A 21765-nucleotide genomic window follows, 5' to 3' on the forward strand; every position below is an offset into this window, starting at 1 on the left:
TTTTTCTATTTCCAAAAGTGTCTATTTAGTAAACTCGAAATACCGTTAAATTCAAAATTATCACAGAATAGTTTTAAAACAAACATAAGTGACCACAAATTACTTCATCGTATATATTGCTCCTTTTCCTTTCTTTTTCATTGCTTTATTGTGTCTTTTCTGTTCTTCGAATTCTGCATCAGATTTTTTCTTGTTTATTACGGCATTTGGAATTGCAGCACATCCACCATTAAGTGAACCAATAGATTTAGATATGGTAATGCAGCTAATAGTAATGGAAGAAATCCACCTTCATGTTTTGTTAATCCAGTGCCTTCCTTCTTTTTTGTCAGATTGCAGTAAACTTCTTCACAACAGGGATACCTCATATGATGAGTAAACTACCATCAATTTATTCCTCTTTCCTTCTTTTTTGAGCCCCAATTACAAATGGCTCAGTACTATTTAACTTATCATTATTCAGTTTAAATTTAATTGATTTTGGTTTAGTTTTGCCACTAGATAGCAAAGTATAATCGATTAGAAAGTTATTCACTTATGTAGATAAAATTTATTAATATTTTTTCATAGACACAAACATTTTCATCCATGCCTAAGCCCATTCCTAATTTTCTATTTCCATACCTTACTCCTCTATATGTAACTGCAGCTATTATTTCCAGAGTTGAAGCATCACTTGCATGTATTGTATCTTTTGCTGCTAATAGAAGTTCTTTATCAGTTTCATGTCTTTTTTCTAAATCTTTATCATAATAATCGGCAATGTCATGTTGTTTGCAAGCTTCATCTAATGGATTAGTTCCTTGATCTCCTCTAGCTAATCTTTCATCTAGTTTGATCCCCAGACCACAAAATCGATAGCCTGGAAGATGCACTTCATATGAAAACTGTTAACTAATGTATTTACAAAACCTCTACCATATGTATCACTTTTATAAAATGTGTAAGGATGATTATTCCAAAATCTTGTTGAATATGGAATTCCTTTTGGATTATCGATTATAAAATCACTGAACTTATTTGTTAACATCTGTGCTATGTCATCTTTTTCATTATGATAATTTTTATTTCCAGCTAATTTTTCTACATGAATTACGGTTAATCTATCGATTAAGTCCTGACGTTGGCTGCGAGCGCTTTTCACTTGATATGTTACAACAAAGTAATTTAGCTAGTAATTCAATTGTTTTTGTTGTGTATTCTATAGTATTTACGTGAGTTAGTGTCATAGAGACTCGATAAATTGAAGGTTTCAGTTTTTGTTTGGGTCTGAATAGGAAAAACGAAGTTTTTGTGTAGGACAATTTCACGTGTACACAAACGTTTGTTTACATTTTTAACTGACGTTTAATATGCCAGATTATCAATTAATTCAGTTACAATACTTACGTTTATAAGTGCCATTTGGAATCGATACACTAAACATAGCAGTTTTTATGCATTTTACCAGGTCATTTTTCGGGTGTACATAAACGTTTGTTTACATTATAAACATGAGGAATAATCAGTGGGAGTAGCTTACCGTAGGTTACTGTCTAATTCTTTAATAATATTCAGTAGATAACCTGTAGCAGTTTACTGTAGGCCACTGTTTCTTTTTCTTTAGTATTCTCTAGATAGCCCCAAGCAGGAAACTAAGCACCAGATCTACCTTCTGCCACACATTTTATTGTTTTTCATTGTTCAGTGTCCTTCGGCCAACTACAGTGTAGCTGTTAACCTTGTGTCGCAGTAGGTTTCCTTGAGTTTCTTGTAGTAAATCACATATTAGCTAGATGGGTAGAAACTGTATCTGTTGTGTGCAGATGCAGGAGGAGATGGACACAGTCCAAACGCAGCTGCAAGCTTTGTTGGCCACAATCAGCTGGCTCCAGAGTGCCACCTTGAGGTGCGGTGGGGATGGGGTGCCTGGGGCAGCCTCTTCTGTGCTAGACGTGCAGGAGGCCATGTCACAGCTCTCTGTTACTTAGCCAATTTCACATGTGACTGAGCTGGCTAGCCCCTCTCATCTCAGTATGGGTGGCTTACAGTGTTGAGGTCTCGAGCCTCAAGGCGAAGGCTGCATGAGCGATGCAAGCTCCTACCAAATACCATGGACTTCACTAATAGATTCAGTGTGCCATCGGATGCTGGGGGGGGGGGGGGGGGAGGGGGAGGGAGGCTGAGCAGGATCAGAATACCCCTTCTGCCAGGAAAGTGGCCGCTTCTTCAGCAAGGTCCAAGCAGGCACGTGGGGATAGGGGTTTGTTAGTTACTGGGAGCCCCAATGTTAGGTGGGTCATGGAGACCCTCTGGAACATAGAGGCAAGGGGCGGGGAAGAAGTCCGACGTATATGCGGTGTGCTTGCCGGGGGGCCTTATCCAGGATGTGGAATAGGCTCTTCTGGCGGCTATCGAGCGGTATGGAGTGCAGCCAGCTGCATATTGTTGCACATGTCGGCACCAACGATGCCAGTCGTCGGGGTTACGAGGAAATCGTTGGGTCCTTTCGACGGCTGCCTAAATTGACTAAGGTGGCCTCCATCTCTCTAGGAGTGGAAGTCAAGCTGGCGATTTTCGACATCGTAACTAGGACGAACTTGGGTCCTCTGGTTTGGAGTCAAGCGGAGAATCTAAACCAGAGGCTACATCGACTCTGAAGAGAATGGTTCTAGATTCCTATACCTACGCTATGGGGTGGAAGGTTCTAGGACGCCCCTCGATACATCAGGGGTGGACTACACGCAGGAAGCAGCTACATGGGTAGCACAGTACTTGTGGCATGCACATTTGGATTTCTTAGATTAGGTTCCTCCACATGGGAAACAATTCGTTGGCCGGAAAAATTACCAGTTCATGACACTGATGTGGGTGTGCCAACTGAAAAATTGTTAGTTCGCCTAAACAAGTCATTCCAAAGGATTTAAATATGCTAAATCTCACGTTAGTAAATTGTCAAAGTGTCTGTAGCAAGGTCCCCGAGTTATTCTCCGAAATAAACAATAGTAATGTCAACATTGTATTAGGTACCGAAAGCTGGTTGAAACCTGGCACAAATAGCAGTTAAATTTTGAACTCATATTGGACAATGTTTAGAATGGATAGGACTGATGCTACGGGAGATGATGTGCTCATTGCAGTTAAAAGCTGTTTAAATGCAGTTAATATCGATACTGGGTCGGACTGTGAAATAGTCTGGGTAAAGCTGTCAATCAGACAAGGAATTACAATTGTATTAGGATCCTTTTATAGACCACCAGCATCCGCAACAAACGTTGAAGAACATTTCAGGGAAAGTCTTGAGTACAGAGGAAGTAAATATCCAAATTATCCATTACTTATATTTGGAGACTTTAATATGGCGTCGATTAACTGGGAAAATTACACATTTATCATTAATTTTTAATTTGTCTCTACTGAATTCAACTGACAACTTACTAACATATTTAAACATGCCAACAGGTTTCAGACCAAAAACCTTACCTTCACTGTGATCAATATACTTTAACATTCTTTGACTAACATTTATCTTTTTAGCTTAATTCTGACAGCTGCCAGATTGTTTCTCCTTTGTTTTTTTAACAGCAGCTTGAGATTCTCTCTTTCCATAGTAACTCTTCAAAACATTTGGATTTGTTTATTCACTTAATGTACAGTCATATTCACCAGAAATATCATCAGACCCATCTTTTGATGGTTTAATTGGTGATAAATCTTCAAAATCTTATATATGATAACGATATGGAATCATTTGTTTTTAAACTTCTCTATTTTCTTCTCTTTCTTTCTGAACATTATCACCTAAATCTTCAATTCCTTGTTTTACTTATTCAATAGTATCAATAACTGGCTGATATTTTTAATATTTTTCATACTCTGTTCTTGGTTGTTTTTTCCAAAACTTCAATTGTGCTTTCAATTATTCAGCTTTTCTTCTATCTCGCCCTACTCTTTTAACAATCTCTGGATGGTATTTTGCAAACATTTATTAAAGTAGAAAAACATTAATTAAACATATCTTACATTTGTGTTGAATATTTTACATTTATGTTGAATGTTTATTTTATGTTAAATGGTTACATTTATGTTTAAAGTTTAACATTTACATTTGTGTTTATCATTTATGTTGTTATGAAAAGTTGTATTTTATTTCTGAACTTACCTTGATTTGGTTTTCTAGTCATGTCTATCATAAAAAATACACACTCATCATTCTAACATTTACTACACATTTCTTTAAGATCATCAAACTTTAAATCACCTCCAACAAATTCATGATAAAATGATTTAAATTTGTATCATCCTGTCGAAAATTTTTAAAAAATTAGATTTTCTCTGACTAATTTTTGAGTAAGATTGAGCTAAATATAAACAGTATATTCCTTTATGTCTTCCTCTAGTAAAATATTCTCTAACTATATATTGATTTTCTAGAATGAAGTCATCAAATACCAACACAAAATTTTTTTTTTTGGTATTGATCTAACGGAAGAATTACATCATTATTTTTAATGAAAGTGGCTATTTTCTCTTTATGCTTATCTTCTATTTTTTAACTCCTCTTTATAAATTCTTGATATTTTGGTTGATCTTAACTTTTAGAACAGACATACTAATGATCAATTTTATTCCAATTCAGCCATCCTGGATGTAGGATATAATTGTGAATCATTAATGCAGTTTTTCCACAACCACTTCGTTACATGATTGCACACCAAACAGAGTGATGCAAGTTCAGGGCTATTACAAATGATTGAAACGATTTCATAAATTCACTGTAGCTCCATTCATTGACATGTGGTCACGACACACTACAGATACGTAGAAAAACTCAAAGTTTTGTTCGGCTGAAGCCGCACTTCAGGTTTCTACCGCCAGAGCGCTCGAGAGCGCAGTGAGACAAAATGGCGACAGGAGCCGAGAAAGCGTATGTCGTGCTTGAAATGCACTCACATCAGTCAGTCATAACAGTGCAACGACACTTCAGGACGAAGTTCAACAAAGATCCACCAACTGCTAACTCCATTCGGCGATGGTATGCGCAGTTTACAGCTTCTGGATGCCTCTGTAAGGGGAAATCAACGGGTCGGCCTGCAGTGAGCGAAGAAACGGTTGAACGCGTGCGGGCATGTTTCACGCGCAGCCCACGGAAGTCGACGAATAAAACAAGCAGGGAGCTAAACGTACCACAGCCGACGGTTTGGAAAATCTTACGGAAAAGGCTAAAGCAGAAGCCTTACCGTTTACAACTGCTACAAGCCCTGACACCCGATGACAAAGTCAAACGCTTTGAATTTTCGGCGCGGTTGCAATAGCTCATGGAAGAGGATGCGTTCAGTGCGAAACTTGTTTTCAGTGATGAAGCAACATTTTTTCTTAATGGTGAAGTGAACAGACACAATGTGCGACTCTGGGCGGTAGAGAATCCTCACGCATTCGTGCAGCAAATTCGCAATTCACCAAAAGTTAACGTGTTTTGTGCAATCTCACGGTTTAAAGTTTACGGCCCCTTTTTCTTCTGCGAAAAAAACGTTACAGGACACGTGTATCTGGACATGCTGGAAATCTGGCTCATGCCACAATTGCAGACCGACAGCGCCGACTTCATCTTTCAACAGGATGGTGCTCCACCGCACTTCCATCATGATGTTCGGCATTTCTTAAACAGGAGATCGGAAAACCGATGGATCGGTCGTGGTGGACATCATGATCAGCAATTCTGTCATGGCTCCACGCTCTCCCGACTTAACCCCATGCGATTTCTTTCTGTGGGGTTATGTGAAAGATTCAGTGTTTAAACCTCCTCTACCAAGAATCTTGCCAGAACTGCGAGCTCACATCAACAATGCTTTCGAACTCATTAATGGGGACTTGCTGCGCCGAGTGTGGGAGGAACTTGATTATGGGCTTGATGTCTGCCGAATCACTAAAGGGGCACATATCGAACATTCGTGAACGCCTAAAAAAACTTTTTGAGTTTTTGTATGTGTGTGAAAGGATTGTGGAAATATCTCAAATAATAAAGTTATTGTAGAGCTGTGAAATCGCTTCAATCATTTGTAATAACCCTATATTGCCGTGTTTATTTTTTGATTTCTTCTCTGGAAATCTTATTTTTGGGTCCAAATCCGTCATTTATTTAAATAGATTATAATTAATATAAATGACTCATCTTTTTCAATTGACTGTTCTGAAAAAAAAAAAGATTAATTGTTCCTATAAGAAACAGTTATACTAGTGTTTCCCTTGTTTTTTTCTATTCAACTTTTTTAACTCCAAATATTACATTGAAAAATAATAAACTATATCGTGACAGAGAAGGAATAGAAATTCCAACTGGTCGTTATAGTTTGAAAAACTTGGAAGAGTTTATTCATTCCAAAATTCCTGATATTCACATTAAGGCAAATGAAATTTTAAACAGAGTAACTAGAGTTTATTCATTCCAAAATTCCTAATATTTACATTAAGGCAGATGAAATTTTAAACAGAGTAACTACTGAGAGTGATGTAAAATTGTATATGGATATAAAAGATAGTATTGGAAGTGTGCTTCGTTTTAGTAATCAAATTGTTGAGGCCATTGCAAAGACTGTTCCTAACGATGTTCCTAACTAATAAATATAAATTTTAATTTGGCTGATGGGATGTTTGTAAAGATACTGATCATTTTCATCAAGACACTAATATTATTGCCTCATTCAAGACAAATGCAGAATTTGGTGGACGAATAATTCATTATCCTGTAAATATTTCAATTTTTGATCCAATTCAAAATTTCGAAACAACTGTAACTGATGAAAATGATAACGTGATTGACTTCAATGGAGGTACTATAACAGTTGTTTAGAAATGTCTCAATAAATTTTTTCAATAACAAATAATGAATAAAATCAAAAGTTATCAGTTTTACCCAGTCCCTGTGGATGAAAAGACTAATAGTAATTAGAATGTGCCCAACCAGGATATTGAAATTGAGATAAATATTGGTGATGGATGGGTTCATCCTAATACTGCCCAATTGTGCATGAATTTCAGTATTATTGGAAGTGATGGCACAGAATATCCAACTTATGACGGGAAATCCAATAAAACATGAATGTGTAATTATGTGACAAAACTTTTTGATTTAATAACTGTAAAGAAGGGAAATAATGTTATCTCTAGAATAAAGCAACCTTTTAGTTCCTGATCAGTTTTACTGAATTTACCTTCATCTCTTGCTGATAAAATATGTATGGAAGGGCATATTCTTAATAATGGAAAAATAAATAGCAAGAAAAATGAAGTGCTTTATCCATTAGGAATTCTCCGTGGATTTTTTAAAGTTTATAAGGAAACTATGTAGGAGGGAGATTTAACAGTAAGTTTTACATGGTCATCAAATTCTGGAAATTCTCTTCTTCGATGGTCGGATTATAATGACACTGGAATTGAAATAAAAGACACTCTTCCTAAAGAAAGTATAATTGTTGTAGAATTCATGGAAATTCACGTACTAATTGTTAAATATGAACTAGACTATTAGTTAGAACAAAGGGAAAATATACTGTAAAAGCCGAAACTTCCGAAAACTTTATATGAACTACAAACTATAGAAGTTGCGGGACTGAGGGTTAAGAATAATTTTGAACTAGATATCACGAATAGCTGTAACTCAGTAGAATCTGATATTTGTTATATTTCATACAAATCGTAAAAATAATCAGTAAGTTGACTCTTCGTTATTCGGTCACGTTAACCTACAGAAAATATACTTGAAAAATGGAAGAATGGAAATTTTCCCATAGGATATGTGAACTATTAACCTTTCAAACAATTTTCTCGAAGCATAGGATGCATTTCTCGATTTTAAACGAGCTACACAACCGAAAGCATATCTTGATGTGAGCCGATATAATTTTATAACGAATTATCCGATTTATGTCATTAATATGACTCAAACAAAGTATACTGTAACATCACAGAAAACGACTATGAAACTGTGCAAATTTTAATGATAAAATTCCTGCAGACACTTTAGCATATGTAGGTATGTATGGAATGAAGAATCTTACATTCAATGCTCAATACAGAATACTTACTGAAATTTTTTAATTACTAACTTTTACTTCTTCATAGATGAATGAAAAATTTTAAAAATTTATAAAAGTATTAATTGCATACTTGTGTACATTTTTGAAACATTTTAAAAATATAGAGATAGTATAAAGTGTTGGTGGCAGCTAAAGCAGCTTTTGACTCCATCATGTTAGCACTTCAAATTTTGAAAATCAGTTAGTATTTGGCTGAGATATTAGTGAGAAGTCGATCTATTACTACCGCTGTAGAAAGCTCAATGTTATGTAAGGTCCTGCTCCAAGCGAAGGCTAACACAAACTAATGGCCGGAGGAAATGTAAGGGTGATCAGACCGGCTACTGTCAGCCTACCCATGCCTTCCTGTTTACTCTGCCTCCTTATCTCAGTCATTGTCGCTCCCAGCTATACTTGTCTTGCAGCAGTGAGGAAACTGTCAATAGATTCCTCTGGCTGCAGAAAATTAATATTACGGTAATTTCACTATTTATGAACCGTTTTTCATTATTTAAACTTTGAAATGAAGCTAATTAAACAGTTTCCTATAGTTTCTACGTGATTAAAATCGAATTTAATGATTATTATATCGTTCCAAATTTTTTGTTCTCTCACGAAGTTAGTGGCAGCTAAAGCAGTTTTTGACTTTGCCACTCAAATAGCAACTACGCCTATGTATACAATCTTCGAACCTATTTGATCTGTCAGACCCCTTAACCGAGTACGTAGACTGAAATATTTTGGCCATTATCTCATGAAGTCATCAAGCGTCAGCGGCTTGAGAAGAGCTAGCCATTTGACATAAATTTTTTTATCCTCGCTTCTGTACGATTTGTCGCCGTCGACGCAGCTTTAAGAGCTGTCTGCAGCTGGGATGGCGTGTTTCAACTCAAATAATGGAGTGGCTCTCTTAATTCAGTGATTAAACTCCGTGCTGAGCTGACGTCCAGAAGACAGAGGCCTAAAGCTCTGTGATCACTAAATGGAATCTGTACGATAGGGAATCTTTCGAACTTCTTGAGAATGAGTTTCTACATTTTATTACGGTCACCAAGAGAAATGAACCATTTACCTTCGTTCGCCAATACATTTTATTAATTTTCTTGCATGCACCAATCATTTTATTGCATGCACCAATCATTTTCTTACATGAACATTTTATAAAAAAAATAAAAGGAACAGTAAAATTTATTTTCTTACGTGCACCTTTCTAAAAAATATATTCTTTCAAATGAAAAGCATGTGATCTAGACCTGAACTGTTGGAGTACTGAGATGAAAATGATGGGTTTTGGATAAGTGGCTCAATTTCTGGCGAACCTTGAGGGTGAGGCAGGAATTGAGCCAGGTAGCCATAACCAGTCTTTCCCATCTACTGATTAAGATAGCGTAAGAGGGACGGACGTGCAGAGGCATAAATGAACCACTCATAGTCTTGTTTCGAAAGGATGAGGGACCGGTTCAAACAGAAGTGGGTAGTACGATGTGCACCCCAGAAAGTACCATTAAGGACACGTAGGACACTGAGCGACCTCGTACAGCGGGCTTCCAGGTAAGACACGTGGAAGGACCAAGAAAGATTCCTGTCTAGCATGAGCCCCAGGAATTTCATAGTGTCAACGGACAGAAGAGCAACAAGCCCTAGATGTAAAGATGGTGGAAGAACCCATTTGGGCCTTCAGAAATTCATACAAATGGTTTTGTCACTTGAAACACGAAAGCCATTGTTGATGCTCCAAGTGTAAAGATGATCGAGACATGGCAGAATACGCCGGTCAGTGAGACAGGTCCGTGGCAAGCTCCAATAGATGGCAACATTGTCAACGAATGGGAGCTGGAGGTGCCCAGCAGGAGACAGGCGTTTGTAGGGGTAGTGGCGACAGCACAGAGGACGACGCTCGGGACGGAACCCTGCGGCACACTGTTTTCCTGGATAAAGGTGTCTGGCAAGCCAGAACACGCAAATACCTTGAAAACTCGGTCTTCATAATAATTCATGAAGGAAACGGGTCATGCGGCAACGGAAGCTCCACGTGTAGAGATTACAGAGCATACCAGTCCTCCAGCAGGTGGCGTAGGCTTTCTCCAAATCGAGAAACACAGCCACAGCCTGGGATTTCGGCGGAAAACCATTCAAACATGGTTATAAAAATGTTCAAATGTGTGTGAAATCTTATAGGACGTAACTGCTAAGGTCATCAGTCCCTAAGCTTACACACTACTTAGCCTAAATTATCCTTAAGACAAAGACACACACACACACACACACACACACACACACACACACACACACACACACAGACACACTCATGCCTGGGGGAGGACTCGAATCTCCGCCGGGACAAACATGGTTGTACAAAGTGACGAGATTGTCAACTGGAGAACAGTGCGCTGGAAATCCTCACTGCGTAGTGGTTAGTAAACCACCGTACCAACCGGGCTTGAATCATACATTCCATTACCTCGCAAACACAGCTGATGAGAGAAATTTGGCCGTAACTAGAGGAGAAGTGTTTATCGTTACCAGGTGTAGGTTTACGTATGACAGTGGCTTCACGCCAGCGTCTGGGAAGCGCGACCTCTGCCCAGATGCGGTTGTACATACGAAGTACGAAGTGCTTGCCCGCAAATGAAAGGTGCTGCAACTTCTGAATGTGAACATTGTCTGGTTCTGTGACGGAGAATTGGGATGAAGTTAGAGCATGATTTAGCTCCCTCATAGTAAAGGCGGCATTGTAGCACTCTCAATTCTGAGAAGAGAAGGATATCGCCCGAACCTCCTCCGCTTGTTTCCGTTGAAGGAAGGAAGGCGGATAGAGGGAGGGGCTAGAAATCTCCGCAAAATGATGGCCCAAGTAATTAGAGCTTGTGAGTTGTTCGCAGCGTAATCTACTTCGACATTCCACACTGTGTGCTGAATCTGTATCTGTAAATTGTTCTCATTGCTATCGTTTTGAGCATGTGGCGAAATAGTGTAGAGAATCTAGACGGTTGATGATGTGGCCCAAGCTGTAATTGTTTTCTTTTTGTCAGTTGGTACATAATACGTATTTTTTTTTTTTTTTTTTTTTTTGTATGAGTGTAGGGCAATGGTGTCGCAATGGCGAAAGACGCAGGGTGTTCAAGACATAAGTTAATGAGGTAGTGCGATGGAGACCAGAAAATATGCTCTTTCTTTATAAGCTTGTAACAAGTGTTGAGGAGATGGCGTTGCTCAGGAATCGAGCATCAGAACAAACCCAGCTGCCGCTAACATGGGCATTGCCTTTCCTGCAAAATCGTCTGAGCGCCTGACAACGTCGGCGGGCATTTGGGGTTGGTCCTGTAAACATGTTGCAGGTTGTGAAGTTGCATTTTTAAAGGAAAGACAGACGGAAGCGTTGAATAAGGCGGAGACGTTTGAGCGGAGCAAGCCCCCAGATAATATCTGATAGAAGCTCTGGAGTTTAAAAATATGAGCTGAAGTTCACTAAAGGATCCCTCGGAGCTAGTGTTGGAGGCGGCGATTGTCAGTGTTATTTTGATGACGACTCTTAAACTCGGGAAGACACTTTTGTCGGCATGTTTAACAATGAACTGGAAAGTTTCTTCTGCTCTTGATAGTTGGCCGGATTCAAAATTTCTTCACACAGTTGTTGCGCACCCACGTCACGTCTGTTACTGGCCAGAACTTACGCATTTTATCTTCAGGTCCTTTAGTGTCGAGAAGAAATTCGGAACCCTTCTTAAATTTAATTCAGTGAGAACTTTCTCTTCATTTTTGCAGTTGTTTCTGTTCTGCTTCTTCTTTCTGTACTTTTCTTCTTCTTCTGCTAGTGTCCCCTGCTCCTTCGCCCTTCTCTTCCGCTTGTCATTTTGCCATGTTTTCTCCTTCCCCGAAAAAACAGCGTCCATTCAAAGCGCTCCGGTTGACGTAGCTACACCACTGAAAGCTGGGAGTTGGAGACGAAAATCATGCATCGCCAAGATTTCTACAACTGTCTGCGTGATAATCATACGTGGTTCCCGTAGTTCAGCTAATAGTCTTGTTGCTCGGATATAAAATAAATGTTAGTAAAAGGATTACCTGAGGTGACACTATCGATATAAAATACAGAGCTTATTATTCCACAGAAAAAGTCACAAATGAACTACCTATCTCTTAGTTCGTCCTCTCACTCACAGGAATTGTATAAAGTTTTCTACGTTTTACTACCTACATAGCTTCGCTTCCAACACCACCAACCTCTAAAGCCTCCTCTGACGTTCCTCTTGATGAGTGAAAAGGACACTACAAACCAAAAAGAATAACGCACCACGGAGGAATTATCCTAATGACATCGAAATCGGTAGATGTGATGTGGATGTACAGGCAAACAAATCATTACAATTTCAGAAAAATTGGATGGTTTATTCAAGAGAGAGAGCTTCTCAAACTGAGCAAGTCAATAGTGTGGGAGAAGACGTGATTACCATTCCTCCAGGGTGTACACCTCTTGTGCAACCGTTAGATGTGTTTGGTTTTCGGCAAGTGAAATAGTTTATGAAAAGATTCTATGATTTTTCGAATCTGCACAGGTACACAGAGCAGTATTGTTTACATGATCGTGTGTTAATTATCAAAGTTCGGGCACTCACACATAATCAACTTGGCTCTCCAAAATTCCAGGACATGTTCAGATTTGCTTGGACATATGCAGGATTTGACGGTCTACACACGGAAAAATTTGAAAACGTTAAAAACATATGTTTTGACAGAGCACAGGGAAAACTGTGCGACTGTGAACTGTTGCATTCGTTTGTTGCAGTTTATGTGACAAATTCTTATGTTTTCATCACTTTTTTGGGAGTGATTATCTCATTCACGAGAAAACCTAAGTCGGGCAAGGTAGAAGAATCTTTTTATCCATTCGCCAAGTGTACAAGGTAGGTGGGTCGACAACATATTCCTGTCATGTGACGCACATGCCGTCACCAGTGTCCTGTAGACGTGTTTTCCTGTGGAGGAATCGGTTGACCTATGACCTTGCGATCAAATGTTTTCGTTTCCCATTAAGGAGGCGCGTCCTTTCGTCTAATAATCGCACGGTTTTGCGGTGCGGTCGCAAAACACAGACACTAAACTTATTACAGTGAACAGAGTCGTCAATGAACGAAAGGACAGATCATTACTTTGCGAAAATAAAATTTTTACTCGAGGGAAAACCTGAACCTAGGACCTCTCATTCCGCAGCTGCTGACGCTAACCACGGGACCACGGCGCTCCTGAGCTCATGCTGTCCTTGATGTTGCCTATCTTGCGCATGTACAAGCCAGTTTGCATATTTTGCTTATTTTTTTCATAGTTCCACACAACTTCTTCCTGTTTTCTCGATTGATCTGTGTTCAGTTTTTCAAGGCCTATCCACTCTGCCAACTTATAACTAAATCTGAGGAGGGTGCGATGGGGAGGTTGCCTTGTCAGGTCCATGTCAGCTGGTGATATCTGTCGATGACTCATGCCTATAACGACATCGTCCTAACAAGTGATAGGAGCGATGCGAAGGCGCTACGCCTCAAACACTCTTTGAAATTCTGAAGGTATCAGGGATAAAATACACGGAGTGATAGGTTACCTACAGCTTATACAGAAATTAGACGGCAGTTGTAACAGTTGAAGAATATCAAAGGGGAAGCAGTACTTGAGAATGGACTGTGATAGGGTTGCAGGCTGTCGCCTAAGTTACTCAACTGTACATTGTACAAGCAGTAAAGGACACCAAAGAAACATTTGGACAAGAAACTGAAGTTCATCGAGAAGAAATAACGATTATGATGTTTACTGCTGACAATGTAATTCTGTCATAGACGGTAAAGGAGTTGGAAGGGCAGCAGAACGGAATGGATAGTCTCTTGAAAAGAGATTGCAAGATGAGCATCAACAAAAGTGAAACAAGTATAAAGAGATCTAGTAGAATTAATTCATTCAGATGGTATTAAGTGAATTAGATGAGAAAATGACACACTAAAAGCGGTAGACGAGTTTAGTTATTTGGCAGCAAAATAACTGATGATGGGTAAAGTATCTGGTTATGGAAAGGGAAGCAGTACTTAACAAAGGGAAGTTGTTAACATCGTATCTAAATTTAAGTGTCTCTTCTGAAGGTATTTATTTGTTTGGAGCGTAGTCTTATATGGAAGTGAATCGTGGACGAAAAGCACTTCAGGTAGTAAGAGAACAGAATTTTTTCAGGTTTAATCCTAGAGAAGAATGCTTAAGGTCAGATGGGTTCAAAAGAAAAAGAAACTTCATTCTGTGTATCAGTATTACTAAATGCCCAAAACGGTTCTTAGCCCCAGTTGCTGGTTGTCTGTCTAACAGATCCCAGTGGCAACTAGAATTTGATTTACATCGTTTCGTACAATTACCCACCAAATTAAAAACCTTAAAATGCTACCTTAATCTGCTCATTAAGAAATATAATCTTACCTTCGAGGTTTAACAGAATACTAAAGCGTTCAAGTTAGAAACGGTATGTATGTCGTGAGGCAGTGCGACTCATAGCGGGCAAGTTTCCAAGCCGATATTCATCCATTGTCTGAGAGCGAGAGTACTCACCGACTTCCAGTAAACTTTACACATAATTTCAAAACCATTCAGAAACTTTTTTCTCTCTGGCGCCCCCTACATAATAATGAAAGGAGAAAGATTTATGCTTACTACGTTTCCACTGCTGATGCAGTAAAACTTCGGCATCGGGCATGAAGTTTAAATTTATTACTTCTTTTCTGTGAACTCTATTCCCAATACATTTTTGGGCATTATCGACAATGTTGTAGAGAGTATTCACATATACTATTGAATGTAGCTTCAAGATTATATCGTTGTACGATACATAGTTCAGGAGATATGACGTTATAACTACTCAGATGTGTGAAAAAATAGCATTTTTTAAAACGGAGGAGAAGTTACCGAGGCTCTGGTCATATTGTGTTTGATAATGAGACCACTTAGCGAATTACAACAAGTTGTCTTATACACAGGAGTTCGATTCCTTAATGCATCGGTTGTGGGAGCAGTTACTACGTTTCTCTATAATCTTACAAAATACAGTAATATATTTCGCTAGGTCCGCGAAATATTTGTACATTTTTGTGTGGTAAGTTGCATACCTTCACTCAAAAATTTACTTTACGAGTAAGGAAAACCACGTGAACTGTGAGCATTCAATACATACGATGTTGAAGTTCGGTGCAGAAAATGCTTTTCTACATCCACCGAAAACTCTTCATTTTGTCACTGCTTCAGACGCAATTTACAGCTCCATTTTTAATAATAAGGGAATGAAAATAAGTTACACGAAATACGGTGCCCGTAAATCCTTTTCTCCCTCAGTTGCATTTTCATGAGCGGCTCCACAAGACTTCAGCCTGCGCAACACTGAAGTAAAGCTTCTCTAATTTAGTTTAATGTCTGAAATATTTGCCACTTCATGAAACCGGCTCGAGCATTCCAGTAAGCGATCGCATTAGCGTCTCGCATTCGGTTTCCTTTGTATAGCTCTTGCACGGAGTCTGTACTACTCGCCGTCCCTACTAAGGAAGCTACATATTCCACCCACGTCATGCCGCTTCGCTGCACTGTCGAACTACAGGGCAACTTGGAGCAGAAGTCGGAAGCCAGAAACATAACGAGGCCAGAGCGAGAGAAGCAGGTGCTAGTCACTGAACTGCGTGATCCGCTCCTTTGACGTCGGACCACGAGCGCCGGAACTAGGCCGCCAGACCGATGTCACGTAATCGACGAAGCTTGGCCCACCTACTGCCGGTTACGTCACGCCTTCCGGGCAAGGACAGGCTCCAGATGTTTCGACGCTACGCGGAAACACCGGCGTTAAGGTGAAATGGGCAGGTGGAACAGTAATTTAACCACTGCCAAAGCAGCTCCTCGTCGTTCAGCCAGCTGGAGCTGGGCAGTAAGTGATGGCAATTTGTGTCAAGTGGAGCCGTCGCGCTAACTCTCACGCCACCGGGCCTCGAATCGATGACCGGCGCCCGTCTGCCCTGCTCCGACGTCCGAGTCTCCGCCAGCTGCCCGCCCCTGCTGTCGAGGCGGCAGTCGCCCTGTGGGGACACAGGTCGGACCCGGCCACCACCACTGCCGCGCTACCGAGCACTGCGGCTTGCCGTAAAGGCGGAATACGCTGCGGGCTGGCCTCGCGTGCAGCGGCGCCTGCTCCAGCGTCGCCCAGTCGACGCTCCACCGTGTAAGCTGCTCGCCTCTCTGAACTAGGAATGCTGCTAGGAAACGATACATCTATATACATTCGCGGAAATATCGATGTAAATCGGCGACAACATAGTCATCGATGTATCGATATTTGCTTGGTCTTATCAACTGCCGATACTTTTTGTTTTATATTTTTTTCGCAATTTTCGGTAAATATTTGAAACAGTTCTTTTGAAATTGTAATAGAACGTAATTTTACTTTCACAGTGTGAAGGAGTCTTAGACTTTTTGAGCTTCCAGACTGGAGTCTGTCTCTTTGACTGAGTGAAGCGCGTAGGGGTAGCACAAAAGAAGAAGTCCAACTGCAGTGAGAGGTGGCGGTGGTGGTATGAATGGAATAACAAGGTTTCCAATGTGAAGAAATAGCATACCAGTTGCGTTAAAAAACAATTTTATCGCAACTAGTGTGCCATATCTTCACATCGAAATTCTTCAAAAACTACTTCTGAAACTGTCGAACAAAAATCTAAATCATAAGACTGATCTTTGCGGGGGGCGGAAACGTATGAGAGAGATGCTGACGTAATCGGCGGTCGGCGCTACAAACAGAAACTGCAACTTAATTACAGAAAAGTATCTACAGCCACTTCGGTTGCACAAAATTTTATCAATTGACGACAGTTTCGACTGCGGTAGGGCAATCTTCATCAGAATAAAAAGTTACATGGTGTATATGTAATCACAGAACGGTTTAAAATGCTTGAGCAAAACTGTTCTCGTCAAACAAAAATGTCATAGGAATAAAAACTAAAATGTAAAAGTATAACATAATTGTCGACCAGACAAAATTCTTCACGGAATGTAATGACAACGGCAATGTCGCTTTGGGTCAAGAGCGGCATAATACAGCTGCTATCGTCAGACTATACGGCTAACACGCCCGGGCAGCCACTGGGTGGACACGAAAACAGATTGCGCTAAACTGACCGCAAATGTCTGATGGTCAACCCTAGCATTCTACCATCTCCTGAAAGCTTTAATCGTAGGTATGTTACTAACTCAAATTTAATAGTAGCAAACTGCACCAAGAACAATGCGTTTTTGATGGATCCTCTGTGTGCCGTTGCCTTCAAATGGCTTACTGGCATAATACGTAACTAATTATTTTAACAAGAATATGTTGTTTCCCATAGTTATTTTATTACAAGGAATCATACAATCAACGACGGGTTTTCCAGAGATTCTCAATTTTCTGGAGTTCAGAAACGGCATAATTATTCATACTGGCCTTAAATGAATGCCGATATGGCCCCTCGCAACTCTGTACTGGAGGGAGTAGGCGTGCGTATGACGTAGGTGGCGTTCTGCCATCTCAATGGTCGACGTTTAGACGCAAGCTCAGAATATCCGACATGCTAGATACTGCTCCGCACGTTGGAAAGGCTCCCCAACCCGCTGTTGCACGCTATGGCGTCAGAAACTCGGCCCGTTCAACGTCCAGCGCTCGGATGCATGGTGCGTGTGCCGACGGCTTCACTTCCGATTCATTCGTTCCCGTCACAGGGGCGCTTATCATAAACTGACACATTTATCCATCTCCATCATCCTAGAAAGTTTGTATCATCATCACGGAAACACCCTCTATATACACTCACGTTCAGAAAAATCAAGAAACATTGAACTACTAGAGATAGGAAGTTCATATTCACACGACATGTACTGTATGTCCTGCAGAAATTATTAGTATTTCTGTCACCTCGGTTCAGCATGTGCCCAGTTGTCTATGGGCATAGAGTTTGCCATGGGCCCTGATAAGTAGGTCTATGCGTGATGGCATCGATGCGTATAAGGCGCGAATGACTTTCTGCATAGCCATCCATGCTGCATTCACTTGGTTTCAAAGTTCTTCTGTGGTGGTTGGCATTGGGTCACAGTGCTGCACCAGTCGTTTCACCACATCCAAAGCCGGCCGTTGTGACGGAGCGGTTCTGGGCGCTTCAGTACGGAACCACGCTGCTGCTACGGTCGCAGGTTCGAATCCTGACTCGGGCATAGATGTGTGTGATGTCCTTAGTTTAGTTAGGTTTAAGTAGTTCTAAATATAGGAGACTGATGACCTGAGATGTTAAGTCCCATAGTGCTCAGAGCCATTTGAACAATTTGAATCATAACCAACCATTTTCAATTTGCGACAACTCTTGTGGTCTGCCGGGCCAGGGCAAAAGGCTGCCGTCCTGTGACGCCAACAAGGCAATTGCTCGTGCAGCAACATGTGGCCGTGCATTGCCTTACTGAAGAATGGCGTCTCCGGCGTTGTGCAGAAAGGGTATGGCTACGTGTCGGAGGTTGTCATTCACGTAGGTCACACTGCTCGCAGTGTCCTGGACACGCGCCAACTGTGATTTCGGTTGTACCCCATAGCACCCCACACCATAAGGCTCTGAGTTGGCGCTGTATGTCTCGTGCGACTGCAGTCACTGTGATGCCACTTCCGCTGTCTGCGACGAACGAAAATGTCACTATCATTTTCAAACAAACAGACCCTGTATTCGTCATAAAACACTATCTGATACCTTTCCTGTCCCCAGTGAAGTCGTTCCATACACCATCACCCTCTAGCATGTTAGCGCATATCCGCCAAAGGTAGGCAGAGAAATGGACGCCGTAATAAATGGCGGGCTACTGTCGCCCCTGATAGTGTACGATGTGTTACACTGTTCCCTTGTGGCGCCACAGCTGTGGAGGACGCTGATATGTCCTGCAATGCTATACGGATGAGGTGTCGATCTTTTGAGAGGGTAGTCCGTGAGGTGCGTCCTAACTCATCTCGTCATGTTCTACGGTCTCCCGTGAACCCTTCTGCAGATACCCGTTGCATTGCCGAAACACTTCGTCCCATATGAGGAGCAGTAATTTCCCCGATGGATGCATAACATTCTCTTATGCCAATAATGCTCCGTCTTTAAAACTCACTGATTTGACGATATGGTTCTCGCATACGTTTGCGAGGCCTCCAGCAGGTTTGCTTAAATCACACTGATCCATTACTTTTTGTTTACAGCGACAACGAGAGCCGAAGCCACATTTTACCGGTAGCTGGTGTTTCACCGAGATACCGATGCTGATCTTGAACCATCCGGCCGACAGGGTTCAAATGCTAATCGTTTCTGCAGAACATACTAAACATACTAATGTACATGTCGTATGAATTCGAACGTCCTACCTCCAGTCGTTCAAGATGTGCTGTTTTTGTGTGAATATAAAAAATGGTTCAAATGGCTCTGAGCACTATGCGACTTAACTTCTGAGGTCATCAGTCGCCCAGAACTTAGAATTTATTAAACCTAACTAACCTAAGGACATCACACACATCCATGCCCGAGGCAGGATTCGAACATGCGACCGTAGCGGTCGCTCGGTTCCAGACTGTAGCGCCTAGAACCGCAAGCCCACTGCGGCCGGCTTGTGTGAATATAAGTGTACATACATTTACAAGTGCTGGCGCCTATAACTTTGACGCCCTGTAGCATCATTGGATGACATTTCCAGACATTGTCGCCTATGTAAAACTCGATTTACTAAGTCCTCTCTGCGTGTAAGGTAAACTGACAAGACCCTTTATATTAGTTGTCGAGCCGGATCGTCCCTACTGCGCTCACAGTGAAGCAGGAGAGGGATAGCGGTGGGGAAACCAGAGTTAAAATATGAGCGGTTGTTCCCTATCAGGATGGGTTAGACTGTTTCTGTGGTCGTCGTCGGGTCCGCACTCGGTTCGGGAGACAGGGGCGATGTATGGGGAAGCGGCAAACAGACCAGCCGTGGACACACACGCTGTCCTTCATTTAATCGATCAACCTGAGTCCTCCATTTACAGGAACAGGTGTTTAATATTTTCGTCCGGTCAGTGGAGTAACTTCAGTGTCTGCCATCTTGACGTAGTATTCCGCGCTGATAGGCAGGTGCAGTAACGGCTAGTGGTTCAGAGTAGGACTGTTGATATTTTTCACGACTATCGGGCATCCGATACATGGATATTTAAAAAGGAAAGCGTTACCGGCCCTCGATATATCGAAAAAATGTGTAGGTATACTGACGAGAAAATATCGTACTGGCCAAAAAAAAAAAAATCAGCTGCACATTGTAAATACACTGCCAGATTTAGAGCTGTGTATTTAAGTATTGATTTCTTATTGGACATTCTGTACATCAAAAAGCTAGCGCCGACCCTTAGAGAAAGAACTGAGAGGAAAGCGATGGACGCGACAGACGCTTTGCTAACAATGGCAACTGCATGTAAGTGGCGCAATAAAAGGTGTCCGATGGGTCCGTCGTTGGTTTCGTCACATATCGGATTTTGTCCGGAACACTTCATGTCGACTTTCCTGTTTTTTGACATCTGCAAACGCCAGCGAACAAGCTGTCATAGTCTCAAAATTTCGTGGTCAAGTTAAACGTTGAAGTTTCTGGAATTTTAAACAGTTTATTGCCTGTGATCCAGCAACCGCGTACTATTTTGTTACAGAAACTATATACAGCTAAAACGAAATTAGAATTATATATTAATACCTTCAGCTGTTGATGGGCGTTGATATACATATCAACGGGGACAGGTGAAAATGCGTACCCCGACCGGGACTCGAACCCGGGATCTGCTGCTTACATGGCAGACGCTCTATCTATCTGAGCCACCGAGTGCACAGAAGACCGTGCGACTGCAGGGACTACCTCGCACACGCCTCCCGCGAGACTAACATTCTCACCTTTTATGTCCACACACTACATTCGTGGTTTCTCGCCTCAACACACTCATTACTCGTGGAAGACATTCTTACTAAGTTCCGTTAGTGTTTTACCTGTCCCCATTGATATATATCAACACCCGTCAGCGGCTGAAGGTATTAATACGCAATTATAATTTCGTTCTAGACGGCTGCAGGTCATCAATGGTGTCTGTGCTTTCGGATATGTCCGAAAGAACAGACAACAATGTAAGTTCTGGCAGTAGCGGCGATGACCTCCATCTTCTCTGCGGATGCACACATATTCCACGAACTCTTACAGGACTTGGTAAGAATGTCTTCCACGAGTAATGGGTGTGTTGGGGTGGGGCACTACTAATGTAGTGTGTGGACATAAAAGGTGAGAATGTGAGTCTTGCGGGATGCGTGCGCGAGACAGTCCCTGCAGTCGCACTGTCTTCTGTGCACTCGGTGGCTCAGATGGATAGAGCGTCTGCCACGTAAGCAGGAGATCCTGGGTTCGAGTCCCGGTCGGGGCACACATTTTCACCTGTCCCCATTGATATAAACGCCCGTCAGCAGCTGAAGGTAATATATAATTCCAATTTCCTTCGAGACGGCTGCAGGTTATCAGTGGTGTCCGTTCTTTCAGGGATGTCCGAAAGAACAGACACTTTATCCATATAAGTATATATATAGAGCTACGTCGGTTCCATTAGTATAGTCTCATTTGCTGAATATCTTTCCTCAAAACATATTACTACAAAATACTTTACAAACAATGC

General features: G+C 41.2%; 1 non-coding gene across 1 annotated transcript; it reads left to right on the forward strand.

The window, feature by feature from the left end:
* The first annotated feature begins 21444 nt into the window (after positions 1 to 21444).
* Positions 21445 to 21519, forward strand: Trnat-cgu (transfer RNA threonine (anticodon CGU)). Its single transcript has one exon. It is a non-coding gene; the product is annotated as a tRNA-Thr (tRNA).
* Positions 21520 to 21765: the final 246 nt, after the last annotated feature.

The sequence above is a fragment of the Schistocerca serialis genome, unplaced genomic scaffold (assembly GCF_023864345.2).
Source record: "Schistocerca serialis cubense isolate TAMUIC-IGC-003099 unplaced genomic scaffold, iqSchSeri2.2 HiC_scaffold_1362, whole genome shotgun sequence".
Classification (NCBI taxonomy): Eukaryota; Metazoa; Arthropoda; class Insecta; order Orthoptera; family Acrididae; genus Schistocerca; species Schistocerca serialis.